General features: G+C 41.9%; 1 protein-coding gene across 1 annotated transcript in view; it reads left to right on the top strand.

Moving 5' to 3' along the window:
* Positions 1–700: 700 nt before the first annotated feature.
* The window catches only part of ZBED5 (zinc finger, BED-type containing 5), a 43,360-nt gene continuing 28,813 nt past the window's right edge, over positions 701–15,247 (top strand). Inside the window, exons 1-2 of the mRNA XM_014545879.1 lie at positions 701–711; positions 11,921–11,928. The gene's annotated coding sequence lies outside the window, so the exon portion shown is untranslated. The remainder of the gene's footprint in view (positions 712–11,920; positions 11,929–15,247) is intronic.

Raw genomic sequence — 15,247 nt, 5'->3', positions numbered from 1 at the left:
GCCCTGCCCCAGGGATGCTCCCAGTGTCCTTGGGGAACTGACCCCCCCATCTTGCAGACAGCAAACTGAAGCTTAGACAGATGAACTGACTTGCCCCAAATCCCAGTTACTAACAAGCAGAGCAGAGACTTGACCCTGTCTCTTGACTCACTACCTAGTGCCCTTCCAACAACCAAGTATGAATTAAAACAGAATGAGACTGGAAACACCCAAGATAATTCCCAACTGCGTCAAAGAATGAAAGAATCCCTCTGCTACACTAAAAGGAGATATTTCGGGGATGTATTTTAAGCTTTATAAAATCCTGCCACCCCCGCCTCTGAGTAGGAAAGTGGTAAAAAGAGAATCTGAGGTGAGAAGGCATCTGACTCATCCACGATGCGGTGGCGGAGAATCTGTAAGCAAACACCCTGCATTTATTTCAAGTCCTGGGCCTCCCTCTGCCAGCCTTGGCATCCAGCCCATCGAGCTTGGTTCAGGGGCCCACCTTTGGACACATGGTCCGATCCCTATTTTAGGATGATAGAAGTCACCTAAAACACGTGGCCACTAAGCTAGAGTTTCAAAGAACAGACACATTGCAGACAGAAGACGGAATAAGCCATCTGGCTGCCGTCATATGCTGGGAATTCATCATCCAGATGTGTGTTCTAGGCCCCGTCTGACACAGCACAGCCCTATCCACAGAACATCATCCCTGTGTCCTGGCCTGTTCCAGGAAGCAGCTGGCAAAGTTGCCTGCGAGAGAAAGCACGTGGCCTCCGAGGTGAGCCAGGGACAGCCTCTGAGGTGCCAGGGATTTATCCGAGCCGCCAAATGTGCCCTGACAGACAGGTCTGTGTATGCTGAGGCGCTTGCTCCGCGGCTCAGATGAACAACTCATTGCAGAATTCACCCACAAGGGGAAGTGAGTTAATGACTGGAATGGTTCACTTCTGCCTAGATGCGTCATAAAATCAGCTTGTCGATCCTGGCTCTGAGAATACATTTGCGCACCCAAATGCAGTTCTGTGGGGCTAGGCAACAGTTCAAAGAGGGAACGCTCGCAGAGAAAGTTCATAGGCTTTTCTCTGTGCTCAGAACAGGCCAGTGAGCCTGACAGCTGCTCCAGGCGTGGTCAAATCTGCTGGCAAGCAGCCCAAAGCTGTCTGCAGCATCTGCTCCACATCTGGGACTTGTGACTCATCAGCCACTCTCTCCCGCTGCCCTACATTCTCCTGCAGGCCAGAGCATGCAGGCCCCATAGTGCTGAGGCCCTAGCACTCAGAGGCCCATCAGGATTCGTCCTTGTCTCCAAATCTCCAACACTGCCTTCCCCTGCCCCATAGATTCAGTGTGGTCCACCAGCTCCAGGTTCAGAGAAAACTGTGCCCAGACCATCTCAGACGCAGCCTGAGCTATTATTATAAGAGGCTCAGGTTGAATCCAGGTTCCTGGACACTGGTGTCTGTTCCGGCCCTTTAAATTTAACAGACCCACACTCCCACCAGGCCCAGCTGGCCCCCCAGAGCGAGCCACAGCAGCACCTGTTCTAGTCCAATCCTGTTTACCCTGACCTACTATTTTCGCTCTCCCCTCCCTGGTTCTCAGATTCCTGGTTCCATATCTGTTGCCATAACTGCTTCTGGCCCCTTCCCTTTGGTGACCCTTTGGACTTCCCTTTTTAGACCAGGGCTTCTCACGTGGTTCTGACTCAACTTGCTCCTGCGGAGCTGGCTTCACGCTCAGGCTCAGGTGAGGAGTCCAGGATTCAGCCCCAGCCCTGGGCACCCCCTCAGCTGGAATCAGGAAAGGCAGATGGTGAGGATTGTTTCTATGGTCCCTGCCTGCTGCTGGCCCTCAGCCTTGCTTTGCCATCCAGTTCCAGCCGTGGGGGGCTCCCTGACCCAACTTGGGTTCTGATCCCTAGAGTCCCTCCCTCACCTGTGATAGCTCTGTCCTGGGCTCAGTTCCCGGTTTCATGCTGGCCCTGCCCAGATTACACCAGGCCCACTTCCCCGACTGTCTCATTGAGATCAGAGTAGGGAAGACTGCCAGGCCTCTGAGGCAGTGGGGTCTCGACCCACAGGTTGAGAACTGCTGCCCTAGCTGGTTTTGCTCAGTGGATAGAGTCCGTCTGCAGACTGAAGGGTCCTGGGTTTGATTCCGGTCAAGGGCACATGCCCGGTATTGCGAGCTCGATCCCCAATAGGGGTTGTGCAGGAGGCAGCCAATCAATCATTCTCTCTCACCATTGATATTTCTATCTCTCTCCCTCTCTGAAATCAATAAAAGTATATTTTTAAAAAATAATAATAAAATAGCTCTCTCATGGAATTATTTGATCTGGCCCAACATTTACCAACTTTGCACACATTTCAAAATCTCAATAAATCATCTAATCTCAGAATATATTTTAGCCTTTTTTCCCTACCAAGAGTCCTGTGTTATTTTTCCTCATATTTTGAAACATTGTCTTTCTCAAACACACTGAATTAATAAAATTCCAGATGTTGCCTAGCGATATATATCTGGGCCACTGACATCCTGGATATCTTAGAACTACCAAGGAACAGGCTGCAGATGAAGACGATTATGGAAAAACAGGGGTTGGAACGTGCACAGACCAAGGAGACCAGACTTAGTGAAATGAATGAGTTAAGAGCCCCTGCTGGGTGTGACAGAGATCATCTGCTCGGCTCTATGAGCTGAGTTCTGCAGCACCCTGACTGGTGCAGACCATGCACTCATCGGCCTCAGGAATAGCTCTATCTCTTATGGCTTTCCTACACTTTGCCCATACCTCTGTGGGAAGGTTGATAACCCAATCTCAGAGTTTAAACTGTTTCCAGGATTCTAGCTGATACAGCTAACATGCCCATCCCTAAAAAAAAAAATCCATGTTTCTCGTTGGACAGTCCTGAGTCACATGCCTACCCCTGAAACAAAGGTCTGAAATCAGCTCCATCCAAGCCACAGTTATTGAGAGTGAAGGAGCAGTGGTCCCCCAAAGGGACAGACAAAAACAACCTATGATCACTACATTTAGCAAAGTAGATAAGGAGGAATTCTAATCATCTCTGTTAGACTACCCAAGCATTCTTCAGAAGCAGCACCAAATAGAAATAAGGATACATTTCAGGGAATAAATTCATGCTGAAACAGCCTTTCATCCATGTACATGCAAACCAATAGCCACTCATTTTCCGAGTTCTGGGTCTGTTGACAACTCTCTCCTGAAACAAATTGAAATTTCTATCATCGATTCGCTTTGAAATGTCATAAAGCAGCATAGGCCTTAGCTGGCTGAGCAATAAAGCAGGCCCTTTGACAGCTTAAATGAGTTGCCCCTGACAGCAGGACAGAGGACAAGGCATTAGGCATTGCCAAGAACGGATAATTTGGAAGCCGTCTAGTGGCAGAAATGACAAGGCCAAAATCATAATGCGTTGGGGAAAAATGACATCAGTTGAAGGATAAACATAAAATGGGAAAATAGCAACCTCATCACAGAGCGGTAAACACTTAGAAGAACATTTAGCCTGGTACCACATGAAACCCCTATATCTTAGCAAGGAATCCTTTTTATATATGGTTAGCTGCCATTATAATGACTGGCTCTGCGATGGATGAGTCACCTTGCAGGTAAAACCATGGACCACTACCCCAATGACTCTGAGCCCTTTACCACTACTCAGAAAACCAGTGCTGCCTTAGCCAGTTTGGCTCAGTGGATAGAGCATCGGCCTGCAGACTGAAGAGTGCCGGGTTCGATTCTGGTCAAGAGTACATGCCCAGTTGCAGGCATGATCCCCAGTAGGGGGCATGCAGGAGGCAGCCGATCAATGATTCTCTCTCATTATTGATGTTTCTATCTCTAGCTCCCTCTCCCTTCCTCTCTGAAATCAATAAAAATATTTTAAAAAAAAAAACACAAGAAACAGTGCTGATGTTAGTTACCTCATCCCCCAACTCCATGTTTTGATGGAGGTTGCAATGTGCCTTTTTAATGAACAGAGTAGCATTCAATGACATGTTGAGGCTAGTTGGCTTTTCTTGTCAGTTTTCTCAATACAACTACAGATGCTGCTTTAGTTGAAGTTCAGAAATATGCATTTGCCTGGAGGACAGGCCTCCTGAGCCACTTGTGTGTCTCTCCTAGTCCCACTAATAACTCCTTTGTGATACAATTCGACCACCGTTCTCTCGATCCATAAAGACACTTTAATATCAGCTCTTGGGAGAAAAGAGGGATCTAAAGGATCCCTTTGCTTCAGTGCTTCTGGAGTTAAGGAAATGAAGAGTTTGGAGCCAAGGGAGAGAAGAAATCCGATCTCTAGTTAAGGAAACCCACACTTGGGCCCATGGGGTATAATGAAAAGACTGTGAGCATTAGAGGCAAACAAACCAGGCTCAAGTCCTAGTGTGTGACCTTGAGCAAGTCACACCTTTGTGAGTCTGAGTTTTATCTAGTATTATTGTTTCCAAGACACTAATGATTTGATAAGCATTAAAAATAAAAATAAGTAAATGAGTTGTCTGAGCCCAGGTACCTCTGATTAGTATTTCCAAGGACATTCCTGCTTTAAAGGACCCTTCTAAGCAAAAGTCATCAATAAACTTAGAGGACAGAATAGAGTAGTGGAAGCATGCCACAAAGATTTCATCTCACCAGCCATTTCTGCTTGATTTGTAGTATTTCCCTGGAACACTATATTCAGAAGGACTCTAAGGTCATATTTGGGCTCATGTCTGGGCTCAGTGAAAAAGAATGCCCTCGTCAATGGGCACAAAAAGAGGATCTGGCACCACGCATAACATCACTGTTGTAGTGATTGAGAGCATTGAGCTTGAAAGTCAATTCTTGGAGGAAGTAATGTGTATTAGCTCTTACTTCGATAACAAACAACACAAACTAGAATTTCAATGGCTTATAAACATAAACACTTATTTCTCATCACATACAGAGTCAGGCTGTGGGTTGGACTGGGTCTGCTCCACATTTCTTCTTATTCCAGGAACCAGGCAGAAGGACCTTCCCTCATTTGGGATATGCTATGCTGTGGAAAGAGCAGAAATTCCAATGGTTAAGCCAAACCAGACCATCACATTTAAAACTTCTGCTCAAACATAGCATAAATCATATCATTCACATTTCATTGGCCAAATCAAGCCATATGGCAAGCCCAAAGTCAATGGGGAAGGAATATATAATCTTCCTGGGAAAAATGGCAATCAATGCAATCTACCAGATGGTGTTTAAGAAAGATACTTTTAGAATTGAGATACTATATCTGTAATGGGGAATGAATATGCTATACTACTTATACTAGTCTGACTAGCCATAGAATAAAACTAAAATTAAAATGTACTAACAAAGTAAACTTATAAAGGAATTTATATAAAGCTACCCACGTTAATCTTTGTAAGTGTTAAACCCAGTTTGTTCACCTCTGGCCAAGTTCTCTTTACGGTTTAACAGCCTGTCCCAGGAACAAGGAATGCCAATGCCTACAGTTAAACCACAGATGTCTGGTTGACACACATTGAAAAATAACTTTGAAACAGAAAGAATGAGCCTGAGCAAGGACTGCACATTGCCAGAAATTACACTGACCCCCTCCCCTGATCTCTTTGTTCTACCCTCCCTCTCTCTCTCTTTATAAAAACCTCTGCCTGCACTGAGATGTTAAGATGGTTTTTGAGCCCAGCTGATGAGGCTCAGTTGTTGAGTGTCAACCTATGAACCAGGAAATTGCGGTTTGATTCCCGTCAGGGCACATGCCCCAGTTTCGGGCTCAATCCCCAATAGGGAATTTGCAAGAGGCAGCTGATCAATGATTCCCTCTCATCGCTGATATTTCTATCTCTCTCTCTCTCCCTCTCTCTCTCTTCCTTTCTGAAATCAATAAAAATATTTTTTTAAAAAAATAGATGGTTTTGGAGGCATGAACCTGCCATCTTCTCAGGTTGCTGGCCCCTGAATAAATCACTTTACTTCTCACAAGCACTGGTCTCATGAGTTTGACTTTCATGTTGGCAGGCAGCCAAGCCTGAAAGTCATTTCCCTGGTTTCATATCTATTTTTTCTAATTTTGTAATACATTACACATGTACTATACATGTAATTTAAAAATTAAAAGTTGTAAAATGTTCATGTGTCTTATGGATATTGGGAATCCCTGAGGAGAGAACAAGCTGATACCTGGAAAGTGGAGGGTGCCTATGCTGATGAAAGTAGCGGGAGAGGAAGAACACAAAAAGCTGGGAGCTCTTCAGGGAATATGTGAGTTTAAAAGAGAAGATGGCAAGGGAACTAAGTAGATGACAATTAATCCACAATGGAAGCCCTAGAATATCATCAACAGCAAGTTTATGAGCAAGGGGCGGGGAGGTGCCCTGGCTGTGCCACTTGGATAGCATAAGACCTGCAGAAGGCACAGAGGTCTTAGAACTAAAGTGATTGGGTGAATGACTGAATGAATGAATGTTAAAGATATCTGAAAGGCAAGGAATATGAAACACTTATAAAGAAAACAGGTATCATCTAAGAGAGCAGCTTCAACAGGGAGTCAAGCATTACTAAATAAATATTTATCAAGTAACTATTAGGTTTCAGGTACCATACCAGGTGCTACAGGTACAACGAAAGAGACAGGTTTTTTTTAAAGCAACTAACAGGTCACCCTCAACCAATATTTTGTTTTCACCAACATAACACCAACCTACCCACTCAATAGACATTCTTTTTGCTTCCTTTCTGTTACAGTGGGCAATACATGCCCCATCTAGATCCCATCCCTTTTTCCTTGTCTTCACTCCTGCAATTAAGCCTTTTCTCTCCCAAATTCTCACTCCCTACCAAATCATTTGCATAGTTACACAAACATACTATAGCTGGATAGGGGGGAAAGCAAGATTTTCCTTTCTAAAAAGAATTTGGAAAGGAATGCAAGTTGCATTTCAGTTGCCACAGTGACCAGGGACCCTACTGGCATTTAGTGAGGGCCGGGGTGCTAATTGTGTTGTATCTTATTTGAAAAGAAAAACTTCCTTGCCCAGCCAGTGGTTCAGTGGTTGAGTGTCAACCCATGAACCAGGAGGTCACGGTTCAATTCCCAGTCAGGGCATATGCCTGGGTTTCGGGCTCGATCCCCAGTGGGGGGCATATAGGAGGCAGCCGATCAATGATACTCTCTCATCATTGATGTTTCTATCTCTCTCTCCCCTTCTTCCTTCCTCTTTCTAAAATAAAAAAGACATTTTTAAAAAGACAAGAAAAAGAAAAACTCCCTTAAACCTCACAACATTCTCCAGCCATTGCCAACTACTCCTCAAACCTTCCACAGAAAAATTTCTTGTTGGGGTTATCTATATCTGTGGTAGGCAGTTAGACAAACATGAGCAGAGAAAGGACAATGAGCCAGGTACAGAAAGTCACCTGAGCAGAAAGCCCCAGGTGCCTAGCAACGGGCAAAACTGGGAAAATAAGGAGCTTGCCCCCGGGGTAACTTCTCTACCCCTAGCATATCACTGGTCATGGGGTTTGGAACCCCTGACCTTTCATATTGTTGGTTATGCAGTTTAGACCCCCTGACCCTTTCCTCACTAAAGATAACACCTAGATCTCAGTTGTATTTCAGCTCCAGGCCCAGAAAAGCAGCAAAACCAGACAAGTGACACCATGACTGTCTCAGGACTAGATGCACTGACTAGTGACCCCCTGCCCAGACCATGACCCTGAAAGGACACACCTGGAAAACCGATGAATATTCTATTGAGATCCTCCCCTGAGACCTCCCCCATGATTCCTGCCTACAAGAGAGAGATAAAAGGATTGAATTGGAGAAGAGGACAATAGACAATTCTACAATAATAGTTGGAGATTTCACCACCCCACTTGGATGGATAGAACAATTAGACAGAAGATCAACAGGAAACAGGAGGCTTGAACAACACCATAAACCAACTAAACCTAACAGACATTCTAGTACATAGAACACTCCACCCAACAACTGCAGAATACACATTTTCTCAAATACACATGAAACAGTTTCCAGGATAGACTACATGCTAAGCCACAAAACAAGTTTCAATAAATTTAAAAGGCTTGAAATAATAAAGTATCTCCTCCCACCACAGTGGAATGAAAGTAGAAATAAATAACAGAAGGAATTCTGGAAAATTCACAAATATATGGAAATTAAACACACTCTAACAATCAATGGGTCAAAGAAGTTCCAGGCAAAAATTTTGAAAATTCTGCCTCACCTAGAATCCCATGAATTATAGTGCCAGTTCCTTAATATCTTAGAGCAGTGGTCGGCAAACTCATTAGTCAACAGAGCCAAATATCAACAGTACAACGATTGAAATTTCTTTTGAGAGCCAAATTTTTTAAACTTAAACTATATAGATAGGTACATTGTTATTAACTTAATTAGGGTACTCCTAAGGCTTAGGAAGAGCCACACTCAAGGGGCCAAAGAGCCGCATGTGGCTCGCAAGCCGCAGTTTGCCGACCAATTCTTAGAGGAAGCAATTGTCTGATGTGTAAGAAATGCTATGAATTCCTATACAGATCAGTTTTTGCTGAATAACAAACCACCATAAAATCACCATGTGTAGAGGTCTTAGAATTCAGGTGATTGGGTGAATGACTGACTGAATGAATGTTAAAGATATCTGGAAGGCAAGGAATATGGAACACTTACAAAGAAAACAGGTAGCATCTCACCAGCCATACTTACAGGTATTCAGATTGGCTAGAATAGCCTGCTTTTGCAGGTCTATGGGAAAACTGTGATATTCAGGCTGAAGTTGCAGCAGCTACCTGGGGTCATTTTCTTCTCATGACAAGAGGACAAAAGCTCCAGAGCAATGAAGGGATGCGCATAATTCCTCGTAAGGCCTAGGCTTACATGTTGTATATTATCACTTCTGCCCATGTACCCATTGGACAAAGCAAATCACACAACCAAGTCCAACATCAGTGGAAAAGGGAAGAATACTTACCCCTACCATAATGATCTTAGGGAAGGGAATGAATATTTGCTGAACAGTAATCTACTTTTCCACAGCCCCCTTGGAGGAAAACTTTGAAAAATGGTGCTGTCGTTACTACTGTGGATGCTGAACTATAATGTCTTCTTATTAACCATGTTGGTTGTATTAGAAATGAATGTTTAAGACTCACCTTCTCTCTGTATTTGTAACTATTAAAAGCCATATAGAAATGTTAAATTCTTCAAAGCCACTTTACCCGACTCATTCAATGACCATTGACTTACTAATGTATTCTTAGCTCAGTAGCATTATCACCTCAAGAATTTTTGTTTCAACACAATTTCTTCTTGTACCAAATAGAAAAATTTTTAAATGTCTGTGTAAATATCAAAGCAAAAAAATGAATCTGACACTATCAATAGGAAATGAATTAATATACCCTTTCTGAAAATCTTTCTAAAAGAAAAATCCCTCTGACATCTGAATTTTTGACTTATTGCTGAAAAATTCAACCCTCAGAAGGAATCTTAGTGAAGTTTATCTCTGTTGAAGTAAAAAATACCCTATATAAATCCAATAAGTCTAATCTTCCCTAGCCTATAAGATCTCGCTAATATTTTCACATGCAAAAAAAAAGAAGCTGATTGTGAATGATAACATTATTCTGAATTCTGCATTACTCAGTCAATTGATGATACGTAGCCTTCTCTCATACTATAACCCCCCTTCCAATAAATATCTCTCCCCCAGATTTTTATCCTATTTGTTTCATTAAGAATTGTCAGGGGTGGGGGGAAGAAGCTCAAAAAAAAAAAAAAAGAACTTGGTGAAAAGAAATTTATTTTTATCTTAATTTCATGCCAGGAAATATGAAGTCATGAAAGCATACTGAAAGGGATAGACATTTTTTAAACAGGACCTTAAGAGCCAGGCCCAATGCCTGTTGCCAAATTAAATGAAGACTTGTTTGAAGTAAGAACAGAACATTGTTCTGAGATTGAGCCAACTAGAAAGGCTGATACACCATGACATTTCTAGCTTGTATCACCTCCCTGCCCTTGAAATGAACTCTAGATAGAGGCAGCATAGCCAAAGTTGACAATGAGATAAAGAGTGCATGTCTAAGACATATAGCACCCAAAACCTCACTATTCAAGCCAGCTTGGCAGAGAAAAGATTCAATTGTTGGAAAATCTCAATTCCCATTATTTCCAAATACAAGAAATACCTCTGGATTTAAGAAATTGACAAATGGAACCAAAGTTTTTTCCACTTCTCCTTCCAAAAATGCCATTGAAATAACAAAGATATTTTTAAAAAGAAGAAAAACACAAATAGCGGTACTAGGAAAATCGAGAGGAATGTTATCACCACCAAAGAAATGTTGATGAATTGCTGGAAGATATGAAGCAGGTAGGATAACCATAAATCAATGTGTAATTTTAAAATCCAGCAGTTATTGTGTAAGGCCTGTGAAATAAAAATTATTTTCAAAATATTAAAAAGATATTATTTGTTGGCATTTGCACTGATGGAACAAAAATAATTGTGGGTACCTTAGGCACCTAACTGGTACAAGTAGTCATTGTATTCTTAATCTCCAGACATGGGGGGGGGGATTACATAAGAATGCTCTTGATTAAGCCATAAAAATTATTTTATATTATTAAAATATTAATTTTAATATTGTGAAAAATCGGAAGTATATATAAAGCATTTTTGTTGAATACCAAAATATGATGGTTATCTTGAGAAAAAGCACCTATACAATTAATTTGAGTTGAAAGCTGAATTAGTTGCTTTTTTTCATGGAACACCATTTGTTCTTGAAAGAACAACAGACAAACCATAGCAATTGAGAATTGGGTATCTGGAAGATATTTTCTCAGAAATGAATGAAATGAGCCTGTCACTGCAAGGAAAGTAGCTGGCAGTATTTGTTGCCAATGATAACATTCTAGCTTTCAAGAGAAAATTAGATTTTTGGAAAACTTGTACACACCTCCATAAGCCTGACATCATCCTAATACTTAAGACTTTTTTGATATCAGCAGCACTATTAATAAATGTGATTTATTGATATTGTATAATTAAAGGTATCAACATTTGAAAGATCTGCATAATGCAGTGAGCCAATATTTTCCAAATGACGAATGTATGATGTTATAAAATCATGCATGGGTAATCGAAAATGTTAAGGTGCAAAATAGATGACTCAATTTAAACATAGTAGAATACAAAATTCATCTATAAGATTTCAGATTCCACATTTGAACCATCTTTTAAGAAATTTGCATTTGTCAAGCTTTGGTGTAGTATCAAAGAAGATTATTCATATTTATCTAAACAAGTTATTAAAATACTCCTCTCTTTTCTAATTACATAGCTGTATGATGCTGGATTTTATTCATATACTTCAACCAAAGCAATCCTCCTATATAATAAAGATGTAATATGCAAATGGTCATTATGCCGTGAAGCATAACAACCGACCACGTAAGGACCGGTCACGGATCAGCAGGGGGGTGGGGCAGCGAGCTACAAGCGGGCGACGGAAAGCTACAGGAGGGGGCAGGGCAGCAAGCTATGAGGGGGGACTGGGGGATGGAGGGAGCTACAGGAGGGTGGAGCAGTGGGCGGAGAGCTACTGGAGGGCGGCAGTGAGCTACTGGCGAGCTACTGGCACACAGATTTGTGTGCAGGGCTACTAGTATATAATAAAAGGCTAATATGCAAATTGACCAAATGGTGGAACAACCAAGCACTGACCACCAGGGGGCAGACGCTTAACACAGGAGCTGCCCCCTGGTGATCAGTGCGCTCCCACAGGGGGAGCACCTCTCAGCCAGAAGCTGGGCTCATGGCTGGCGAGCGCTGCAGCGGTGGCAGGAGCCTCTCCCGCCTCCACAGCAACACTAAGGATGTCCAACTGCAGCGCTGAAGGTGTCCGACTGCTGGCTTAGGCCCACTCCTAAGCCGGCAGTCGGACATCCCCCAAGGGTTCCCAGACTGCAAGGGGGCACAGACTGGGCTGAGGGACCTCTAGTATATTACAAAAGATTGACTGTAGAAGCAGATGTGGGAATCTGTCTTCTATTAAGCAGTTATTAAAGGGCTCTAGCCAGTTTGACTCAGTGGATAGAGTGTCGGCCTGCGGACCAGAGGGTCCTGGGTTAGATTCCAGTCAAGAGCATGTACCTCAGTTGCAGGCTTCTCCCTGGCCCGGGCCCTGGTTGGAGTACATGCAGGAGGCAACCAATCAATGTATTTCTCTCACATCAATTATTTCTCTCTGTCTCTCCCTCTCCTGCCCACTCTCTCTAAAGATCAATGGAAAAAATATCCTTGGGTGAGGATTTAAAAATTAAGAAAGAAAGAAAGAAAGAAAGAAAGAAAGAAAGAAAGAAAGAAGGAAGGAAGGAAGGAAGGAAGGAAGGAAGGAAGGAAGGAAGGAAGGAAGGAAGGAAAGAAAGAAAGAAAGAAAGAAAGAAAGAAAGAAAGAAAGAAAGAAAGAAAGAAAGAAAGAAAGAAAGTTGTTAAAGGAATTTGTAAAAAATGTAAAACAATGCTACTCTTCTAAATTTTTGTAAAAAAACATAATTTTTAATGAAATGTCATTTACATTAACATGTTATGGATTTGTATTTTAAAACATAAATATGTTTTCATTTCTCTAATTTTAATTTCTAACACAGGATCTATCAATAGATAGCCCTCACACACGAAAGCTCTTTGAAATCCTTAGTTATTTCTAAAAGTATAAATTGGTCCTGACACCAAAATTCTGGAGAATCAGTGCTGTATTTACTTTCACATTTGCTATAGTTGGTTTCTACCTTCCAGAGTAAAAAAAGAAGATGGGGGGTGGGAAAAGGAATACTGATAGTGTCCCAACTGCAACCAAAAATGGGAGGGAGGAAGACACACCACAGGGTGTCATGAGGGTAAATCTCCTCATACTTTTCATGAGGCTAAAGTCCTGAGGGAACATGGATACCACTGCGATACATCAGTAATGGCTAGAAGTGACAGTTTGAGAGCAGGTTTGGGGAAGCAAATGAATAGGTTTCCATATAACTCATTCATACCTGGGGTTGCTGGTCTGGTCCCATACATATTTGAGAAAAGTGGGAGGATCAAATAAATAACCTGTGATGAAAAGAAAAGAAAAACATCTGATTTCAGTTTGACTCCCCTCCTCTTAGGCAAGCATACTATGAGTTTGTACATTGGAACAGGCAGTTTCTTCTTCTAGGAATTACAAGGTCAGGCCAGGACCCTGGCCTGGTTGTAAAGATGAGGAATTGGTGATATGCAGGGTTTCAAGGCACAGGCAAAGCCTCAAAACAAGCATTCAGATTCTCACAGATGATCATGGTTAAGCATTCAGTCGTGTATTTAATCAGCAAGAGCTAAGTGTATTCACCAAGACTTGGTGCATTTACCACTAAGAAAAGGTTTTTAAAGTAAACTTTAAATATAAATGGATCTGCTACAAAATCCACTCTCTTTCAGACTGGCATACATTTTCTTTTCCTTTTAGAAGTGACTTCTTATTCTCAGTCTAGTGAAGAAATTATTACTAAATCAGTAATAAGGTAGTTCAGTAAATTGATGTTTCAATAATTCTGAGAACACAAAAAATTATTCTACTAAAATTATCAGGGAAATGACTTCACTTTCCAAAATATCCAATGTAGTTGTCTGAAGACTTATAAAATTAACTGCTTTTTCTATCTCTATTCTGGTGACTTGATTTGACATTTTAAAAAGCACATTATTGATGGAGTTATGAGTCCTGAAAGAACTAGAAAAAATGGCTCACTCTGTCATTCATTCACTCAGACATCTGGGGGTGAGACTGAAAGTTCCAAACCTCTAATCACACTATTGGTTCCCCCGGCAACTAGCACAATCCATAGTTGCTTTCCAAAAGTCACCTGATTAACATAAACTCAGGTGTGGTTGAAAGGGTTTTGTTATATATTAAGACATCTTTATCACTCTTATCATTTAGGAAATTCTAAGAGCTCCAGGAGCTCTGTGCCAGAAATGAAGATGAAAACCAAATACATATCTTACATTATAAGTCACAATATCACAGCAGGTCACACATGAAAATCTATTCCAACACTCCCACCTACTTTGCCTTTGGAATCTTTCTATATACTATGCGATGGAAATTCTGGCACCAAATTTCAATGAATGTAGGCTATCATTGAGTCCAGAATTTAGTCATCCACACTAAATGAGTCATCCACTCATTTTTAGCTTTAGCTAAAATATTAAATCCAGAATTTCTGGTAAGTGTACCCATATCAATATATTAATCCTGATACAAAACTATAGTCTGTGCTTTTTGAACTAACACTCTACAATCTATCCTCACACATATTTCCTGGGTTTCTACTTATATGAATTATCAAATTCCTGCAGTTATTTTGAAATATAATCAGTTTTCTTCCCAGGTCACAATCTTCATTTGTCCTTCTTGAGCATCCTATAATAAAAAGGTAATATGCAAATTGACTCTAATAGCGGAATGACCAGTCGCTATGATGCCCACTGACCACCAGGGAACAGATGCTCAATGCAGGAGCTGCCCCTCTGGTGGTCATTGTGCTCCCACAGGAGGAGCTCTGCTCAGCCACAAGCTGGGCTGATGCCTGTGAGCGAGCCCCACAGCGTTGGTGGGAGCCTCTTCCACCTCCTCTGAAGCACTAAGGATGTCTGACTGTTGCTTAAGCTGGCAGGTGGACATCCCCCGAAGGGTCCCGGCCTGCGAGAGCCGGCCCAGGCCGGGCTGAGGGACCCCCCCGCACTGAGTGCACAAATTTTCATGCACTGGGCCTCTAGTGCTAAGATATGATTCTAGTTTAGGTCTAGAATAGGAAATAAAGGACAGTTAATATGGGTCTTGAAAAGAATAAGCATCCCCTTGTAAGCAACTGCCTTCAAATAAGGTGATTCAAGAAGGAAAGGTCAGTCTTCTCAGTCATAAGAGGAGGAGCTGCTTCTGCTCGCTTAGAACAGTGGTTCTCAACCTTGGCTGCACATTAGAATCACCTGGGAATCTTTTTAAAATCCTGATTTCTGGGCCTCATCTTCCGGAAATTCTGTTTCTTTGTTACTAATGTTACTAATGTTGTGGCCCCACCCCATAACAAAGAAACAGAATTTCCGGAGGATGAGGCCCAGAAATCAGGATTTTAAAAAGATTCCCAGGTGATTCTAATGTGCAGCCAAGGTTGAGAACCACTGG

This window comes from Myotis brandtii, unplaced genomic scaffold (assembly GCF_000412655.1).
Source record: "Myotis brandtii unplaced genomic scaffold, ASM41265v1 scaffold422, whole genome shotgun sequence".
Classification (NCBI taxonomy): domain Eukaryota; kingdom Metazoa; phylum Chordata; class Mammalia; order Chiroptera; family Vespertilionidae; genus Myotis; species Myotis brandtii.
The sequence above is the reverse complement of the archived record's forward strand: the minus strand, read 5'-3'. Positions and strand labels throughout refer to the sequence as shown.